The sequence below is a fragment of the Penaeus japonicus genome, unplaced genomic scaffold, assembly GCF_977035675.1.
Source record: "Penaeus japonicus unplaced genomic scaffold, GWHDUDI00000001_assembly GWHDUDI00000028, whole genome shotgun sequence".
NCBI classification, from domain to species: Eukaryota; Metazoa; Arthropoda; class Malacostraca; order Decapoda; family Penaeidae; genus Penaeus; species Penaeus japonicus.
In genome coordinates, this window is record NW_028234430.1 from 29240572 (window position 1) to 29249468 (window position 8897).

General features: G+C 30.6%; 1 protein-coding gene across 6 annotated transcripts in view; it reads left to right on the top strand.

Moving 5' to 3' along the window:
- Positions 1 to 215: 215 nt before the first annotated feature.
- The window catches only part of LOC122251577 (galactosylceramide sulfotransferase), a 31138-nt gene continuing 22456 nt past the window's right edge, over positions 216 to 8897 (top strand). For 2 of the 6 annotated variants that reach the window (XM_043013604.2, XM_043013606.2), the window contains exon 1: positions 236 to 320. The gene's annotated coding sequence lies outside the window, so the exon portion shown is untranslated. Of the gene's footprint in view, positions 321 to 8897 lie in introns of all 6 variants that reach the window. The other 4 variants (XM_086553671.1, XM_086553673.1, XM_043013608.2 and 1 more) reach the window with 4 other exon arrangements.

Below are 8897 nucleotides of genomic sequence, written 5' to 3' on the forward strand. Positions count from 1 at the left end.
AGATTCTGGTGATTAGGCCGGTATGGAGAGCACGGTTGTCGCCGGGGGGAGGGGAGGGGAAGGGGGGTGGGAGCATCACCGAGGGGATGGGGCGGGGGCGGGGGTTGATGTCTTGGTGGTAGCAGTACGGCACTGAGATATTTCTGTAGCCCTGTGAATTTATTGTGGTTTGGATATCTTGCAGTGCTTGTGATAATGTTCGAAAAAAAAAAACCGATTGTTGCATTGTATTGAATAGATGCAGCCATAGTGATTTGGTGTGGTGAACAGTCTGTCAAGGGCGTTCTGCAGCAGGGCTGATGTGAAAGGGCAATCTAGTGGTGAGTTTGCTATTTATGTAATCATTGGTAAGACCTTGGTTGGTATTATCAAGGAGACGTCATATGCAGTGTAGAAACTGAGAGGGGGCTTAGATCCTGTAGCTCGTCTCTCTTCAAGAACGTGGTGGGTGTTTTCATATGACCCGGCGTCGCATTTTCCAAGATGGCGTTTTTATTATTATTATTATTGTTATTATTATTATTATTATTATTATTATTATTATTATTATTATTATTATCATTATTATTAATATTATTGTTATTATTATTATTATTATTATTATTATTATTATTATTATTATTATTATTATTATTATTATTATTATTATTATTATTATTATTACTTTTTTTTTTTTTTTTTTTTTTTTTTTTTTAAACTGCGAATACTTGTCGGATCTTCAACTAGGTCTACCACAGAGGTCATGACGTTCGTTCGGGGACAGACATTGCACAAGCTGGCTGTACTACTCCTCAGGGCATAATATGTTCCGAGAGTTGAGCGCCAGTTTGACCTGTATAAACCAGGCTTTTAGGTCATGCATGTTGCACTCTGAAAAAGGGTAGGAGGGTCTGCTATAATACTAGAAACTGGATATACGGGCGGGATTGCCTCTCCGTCGGTTGGCTTGAGAGTGACCTGAGGGCGTGGGATGGGTGAGGGGGAGCGGTTACACGGGCTGTTGTGTTAGTTATGTATCGAGAGTCTTTTTATAGTGAGAACATAGAAAAGAACCTTTCTGTGTGCTTGCTGCGCGTGTTGCTTCTTATGAGAGATTTCATGGTGTGTGAGAGAGAGAGAGGGCTGGGGGTAAGGGTGGGGTGGGAGGGGGGGTGAGGTGACGTCACACGTAAGGTGGGGGTTTGTTGTTCTGTATCTCGCACTATTTTCTACATCACTGTGCTGAATATTGCGTTTGTTTCACTATTTGCATATGCGCTATTAATACTCTAATCATTGTTATCATTACTAAATCCTTTTCCCCTTAAATTCAATAAATGGGGTGAACAGGGGAGGTCAGGTAGGCCTTCTGTGTAAAATGATGATAGTCATAATAACAACAATAATGATGATAATGATAATTCATACTGCTAATAATATTTTAATAATAATGATGATAACAATAATGAAAACAAATTCTAGTAGAGGGTGCACATTATTATCGCAACCAATGATAATTTCATTTCATATGCAATATTTATATCCATAAACACAATACTGCGCATAAAGACTTACACGTGCACATATATCACTATCTTATGCGATTACGAGACACCGTGCAGATGTTCCATACAAACAACTACCATCTTACTCTGGGGTATTATATATTCCTAAATGCACTGTTTAAGACTTATAGTAATATCAACAGGCTTTATCACCAGGGTTCCTTGTATGTATTAGCCACCACTTGAGGCCGGATACTCAAAACAGTTTACGATATCGTATGCCCGCGCAGCCAGGCCGCGCATGTCGTAAATCGAATTACGACCCCCATTATTTTAACCGCTCTCGCGTGACGTCATAGCTAATAAATTAGTGTAAGGTATCTTATCGATTTTTATTGCAGTTTTGTGTCACAAATACCTCCATTCTCTCCGATCACTTGATAAAAAGTATATAGCAACTAATATAAGGAAAGCGCTGTTTACTTTCTGGGTTTAACGGCAGTATATACTGGATACAAAATAGAGCTTTGAAAAATGAGAGAAGAAAAATAAAAATTAGATTCGTATGAGATGAATACTTGTTTAGACATTAGAGATAGATCAGACGTGCGAATTTAAGCATTTCATTTTAAAGATTTAAACATTCCCTTATATATAAATTGAAAAGATGGATATAAAGATTTATATAGATGGATAGAGAGACAGAGAGAAAGAGAAAGATAAAGAGAGAGAGAAAGAGAAATAGAAAGAGAAAGAGAGAAATAAAGAGAGAGAGAGAAAAAAAGAAAGAGAGAGAAAGAGAGAAAGAAAACGAGAGAGAGAAAGAGAAAGAGAGAAATAAAGAGAGAGAGAGGAATAGAAAGAGAAAGAGAGAAAGAAAAAGAGAGAGAGAAAGAGAGAGAGAGAGTTAAGCTAAACATATCGATTTACACACGTGGAAGTTTAGCGCCTACGTTAATATATCGCTGAATATATATTGAAATTATGGTTGCGTAAATGTAATATTGCTAATACATATTTATAAAATATTTAACTTCATAAGTACTCATATTGCTGAAAGAATCATAAAAATGTACAGACTTTTTAATTTGTAAAATTTTATGTTAATTTCCACGTGTTTTGAATAAAAAAAAAAGATGCTTAAAAAATCATTAACAAATATATCTGATGTGTAATATTGCACCGTAATATTGTTTATAGAATGAATCATAGGATTAATATGAACTTATAATCATTAAACAGTCTTTGATGTGATTTTTTTGGAATGGGTCAAGTCAAGTAAAAATTATGTTTTAAAAGTAGTATGAGAAAGCAAAACTATATGTTTTTGCTTTTTTATGCTGTTGATTTTTTCCCCGTCGAAAGCCCGTAATGAATTTGACATTGTAAATCAAAATCATCGTGTAACACTTGTCATATTGGTCATATTGAATAAGTGAGAAATGGTAGTAAGGTTCTTTTTAATTTCATGAATATAGTGCGTATTAGGGTGGAATTAGCTTGTCTTCTTCATTTCTTGTTATATAGGATTATGTGCATACATCTGCTACTCATCTTTATGGTAATGAGACATAGAATATATATATATAAGAGTATATATATATATATATATATATAGTATATATATATATATGTATGTATGTATATATATATATAATATATATATATATTGATATAATATATATAATATATATATATAGTATATATATATATGTAATACAATATAGAAATATAGAATTTTAATAGAATATATATATATATATATATATAATAGAGTTATATAGTTATTGATTAGATTGAGATAGTAGAGAGAGATTTTGTGTTAGAGATAGATATAGAAAATAGGTGGGTGTCAGGGCCGGGGGTAGGTGGTGCGGGGTTTGGGGGAGTAGAGTTCTTTATTTTTATAGTGAGGAGAGTAGAGTTATAGATATAGAGAGAGCTATGAGAGTTATAGAGATTTAGATATTTTAGATTGTGGAGTCACAGATAGTAAGAGATAGTGATTTGAGATATTGAGGTTGGTGTGTGAGTTATAGAGAGATAGAGATAAAGGTTTGTTAGGAATTGGAGGAGAATTATCAGAGAGGAATACAGATAGGTGACATTTTTTGATATTCAGAGTGAGTTGATTTTAGAGATTGAGTGATGACATAGAGAGTTTGAGATTTATATTATGATTTGATGATTTAGATAGAGAGTACATATACAGATATTGTGATTATTAGAGAGTGTGTGATAGTTTATATATGTGATAGAGATATATATATTTGTATGTAGAGTTATAGTTTGGTGAGAGTTAGTATATAGTTATAGATTGATACTTATTATTTTGTGTTTATTGTTTGATTTGAGAGTGTAGAGTGTTAGATAGTGACAGAAGAATTTTTATAGAGTAGTGTGGTGAAATGCTGAGTATGAGTCAGAGGTTGTGATGACAGTGGTGTGGAGTGTGGGTGTGTAGTTTGTGAGACTCAGTGTGAGTGGAGTGAGAGAGAGAGTGTGTGTTTGAGATGAATGAGTGACGTGTGAGTGCTGTGTGGAAGAGAGAGAAGTTTTAAGTGTGTGTGTGAGTGTGAGTGTGGAGAGTGAGTGTGGTAAGTGTGTGTGTGAGTTTGGATTCAGTCTGTGAGAGTGGTAGTGTAAGAGAGAGTGTAGGATAGATGAGTTGTGTGTGAGTTTGTTTAGAGTTAGTTAGTGAGGTGTGATTGTGAGTGTGATGTGACTTAAGTCTGTCATGGTGTTTGTGTTTGTGAGTGTGTGTGAGAGTGTGAGTGAGAGTTTGAGTGTGCAGAGAGTGTGTGTGAGATTACAGACAGTCTTGTGAGTGTGTATGAGTTGTGTGTGAGAGTGAGAGCTAAGTGAGGATATAGAGTAGATATATAGTTATTATATTTGTTATAGGTGTTATATTAATATAGGTTATATTATGAGAGAGTGATAGATTGATATATATATATATAGTAGATATTGATTTGAGAGATTGATATTTTTGATAAAGTTTTGTAGGTGTGGGTGGGTGGGGTGGGGGTAGTTGTGGGTATGTGGTGGGGGGTGTGTCGTGTGTGGTTATATAGAGTGTTGTAGTTTAGAGATAGAGATGATAGATATTTAGTATAGTTTTAGTTAGATGAGAGTTATATGTGAGCGGGGGGTGTGTTGGGGGTGTGGGGGGTGGGGGGGATAGATTGTGAGTGTGAGTGTGTGTGGAGTATGGGTGTGTGTGTGTGGGTGGGTGTGTGTGGTGTGTGTGTGTGTGTGTGTGTGTGTGTGTGTGGGTGTGTGTGTGGTGTGGTGTGTGTGTGTGTGTGTGTGAGGTGAGAGTGTGTGGTGTGTGCTGTCTGTGCGAGTGTGTGTGTTATGTGTGTGTGTGTGTGAGTGTGTTGTGTGTGTGGTGTGTGTGGGTGTGTGTGTGTGTATGTGGTTATGTTTTTGTGTGTGTTTGTGTGTGTTGTGATGTGTGTGTGTGGGGGGTGTAGTGTGTGTGTGTGTGGGTGTGTGTGTGTGTCTGTGTGGTGTGGGTGTGTATGAGTGTGTCACCCCGTGTGTGTGAGTGAGTGTGTGTGTGGGTGGTAGTGTGTGTGTGTGTGGGAGGTGTGTGTGTCTGTGTGTGTGTGGAAGTGTGCTGTGTGTGTGTAGGTGTGTGTGTGGTGTGTGTGTTGTGGTGTGTGTTTGTGTGTGTGTGTGTGGTGTGTGTGTGGGTGTGTGTGGGTAGTGTGCGGGTGTGTGTGAGTGTGTGTGTCCTGGTGTGTGTGTGTGCATGTGTGTGTGTTTGGTGTGTGTGTGTGTGTGCGTGTGTGTGTGTGGTGTGTGTGTGTGAGGGATGTGGGTGCGTGTGGGTGGGTGTAGTGTGGTGTGTGTGTGGTGTGGGTGTGTGTGTGGGGGTGTGTGTGTGTGTGTGTGTGTGGGGGATTGTGTGTGTGTGTGTGTAAGGGGGATTGTGTGTGTGTGTGTGTGTGAGTGTGTGTGAGGGTGTGTGAGGGGTGTGTGTTGTATGTGTAACAGTGTGGTGGGTGTATGAGTGTGGGTGTGTGTGAGAGTTTGTGAGTGTGTGTGAGTGTGTGTGTGTGTGAGAGTGATGTGTATGTGTTTGTGATGAGAGTTTTGTGGAGTGGTGGTGGTGTGTGTGTGTGTAGAGTGATAGTGTGAGTGTGTGTGTGAGAGTGAGTATCCTCTAACTCATGTGTGTGAGAGGAGAGTGTGGTTAGTGAGTGATAGTGTGAGAGGAGTGTGATTTTCAGAGGAGTGTTGTGTGAGTGTGAGAGATTGAGTGGTTTGTAGAGAGTGTGTGTGGAGACGTGAGTGAGATGTTAGTGGATAAAACAGAACTTGAGAGATGAGGAGGGGGGGGGGGAGAGTTGTATTGTTATAGATTAGAATATAGAGGATGATTTAGTGTGGTTATGAGAGATATTTGTGGTAGTTATTAGAAGAGATAGAGATTGAGTTATAGAGTAGTTGAGGAGAGTTTAGAGTCTGTGAGGACTCTAAGTGAGGTGGGGTGTAGAGTTTGAGTGTAGAGAGGTGAGTGTGAGTGTGTGTGAGTGAGAGAGATAGAGTGAGTGTGTGTTTGTTTGTATTGATTTGGGTGAGTGTATAGTGTTTGTGAGGAGTTGTGATTGTGTGAGTTATAAGTGTGAGAGAGAGTGAGTGAGTGTGAGAGGTTAGATATGTCACTCTCTCTCTCACTCTCAAACTATCATCACACACACACACACACACACACACACTCACACACACACACACACACACATAGAATAGATAGATAGTTATAGTTTATAGTTAGAGAAGTAGATATTGATAGACATTGTGAGATATTTATATTTATAGATATGAAATAGTATAGATATATTTTTATATATAGATTAGAGAGGAAGTTTGATTTATATATTATGTTATTAATAGAGTGGATAGATAGAGATTGAGAGTTTTATTCTGTACCGAGATGATAGTCTAATATATATTATATCTATATATATATAGATATTTATTATATATAGTGTGTGTGTGTGGTGTGTATATTGTGTGTTTTTGTATGTGTGTTGTTGTGAGTTTTTATATATTTATATATATATATATATATATATTATATATATATATTATATATATATATTTATATATATATATATATATATGTATGGATATATGTATGTATATATATATATTAGTATTATATATATATAATATATATATATATATATAGTATATATATTGGTGGGTGTGTTGTGTGTGTGTGTGTGTGTGTGTGTTGTGTATATATATATATTATATATATATATATATATATATTTTATTTATATTTTTGTGTGTGTGTGTGGGGGGTGTTTTTATTATATATATTATTTTTTATATAGTTATATATTTTAGATTATATTTTTTTTATATTTTAAATTATTTATATATTTAGAAGATAGATAGATAGAAGTGATTTTTTGATAGATAGATTGATTTAGTAATTTCATTTTTAAATTTTTATATTATTTAAATTTTTAAATATATATTATTTATGATATTTTTTTACATAAAAATTTTTATATATATATATAATATTTTTAATTTTATTTATATTTTATTTTTTTTTTAATAACATATATTTTTTAATTGTTTTTAAATTTTTATTTATTATTTATTATTTTTATTATTTATATATTATTTTTAATGTTTTTTAGTAATATATGTATATTTATATTAATATGTTTAAAATTTTTTCTTTATATTATTAATATTTATTTAAAATTTTATATATATTTTTATATTTATTGCTATGTTTTGAAAAGTTGTATTTAAAATATATTTATTATATAATATATATTGTTATATATATAAATATTCAACTATATATATATATATATATATATATATATATATATATATAAAATAATTTGTATATATGTATATATATACTATAACATATATATATATTATAATAAGTAAGTATATATATATTATATATATATATATTTATTTATATATATATATACAATATATAAATATATCATAAATATATATATATTTATATATTATATATATAAATATATATATATAATATATATATATATATATAAATAACACACACACATACACATATAATATATATATTTATATATATAGATATTTAATATATATATATAATATATGTATACATATATATATTAAATATATACATATTTATAATTACATATATATATAGATATATAATAATATATATATATATAATATGATATATATAAACATACACATATATATATTATAATTTTTTATAATATGTATATCTAGTAAAGATAAATATCTATAAATATAATAATGGATGTACACACATTATATAAATATATGTTTATATATATATATATATATATTTATATATATATTTATATATATATATATTAATATCCTATAAGTACACACATATATTTGATATATATATATATATATGTCTTATATGAGAATATAGATATATATATATCAGTAATAAATATATTTATAGATATATATAATTTTAGATATATATATATATATTAATATATATATAGTTTAGATATATACATATATATATATATAATATATATAGAGTATATATATATATATAAATACATCACACTCACACACACACACTCACACACACTCACACACACACACACAATCTCACACAGACACACACACTCACACACACTCTCACACACACAACACACAACATATATATATATATATATATATATATATATATAATATGATATGCAATATATGACATATAAATACACATAATATATATTATATAAAATTATTATATATATATATTGATATGTATATATATATATATATATAATCAGATACATATATTTATATATATATATATATAATTTATATATATATATATAAATATATCTAAAAAACTTTATATATATATATGTATATCTATATATAGTAATATATATAGAGATACATATATATATATTTATATATATATATAATATAATATATGTATATTAACTCTAGTAGATGTGTGTGTAGTGTGAAGTTTGTATGTGTTGTGTGTTGAGTATTTCTATATTTATATATTATAGTATATATATCATATAGTTATAGTAATGTATATATATATGATATATATTATTTATATATCATATAAAGAGTTATATGTATGGATATAATGTATGTAAATATTATATATATATTATATTATATGTTATATATATATATATATATATAATTATAATATATATATATGTGTGTGGTGTGTGTGTGTGTGTGTGTGTGTGTGTTGTGTGTGTATAATATAAATATATGTATATTATATAATATATATAAATTATATATATATATAGATATTATATATATATATATAATACATGTATATATGTATATCTATTTCTAATATATATATATATATTAATATATATAATATATATATATATA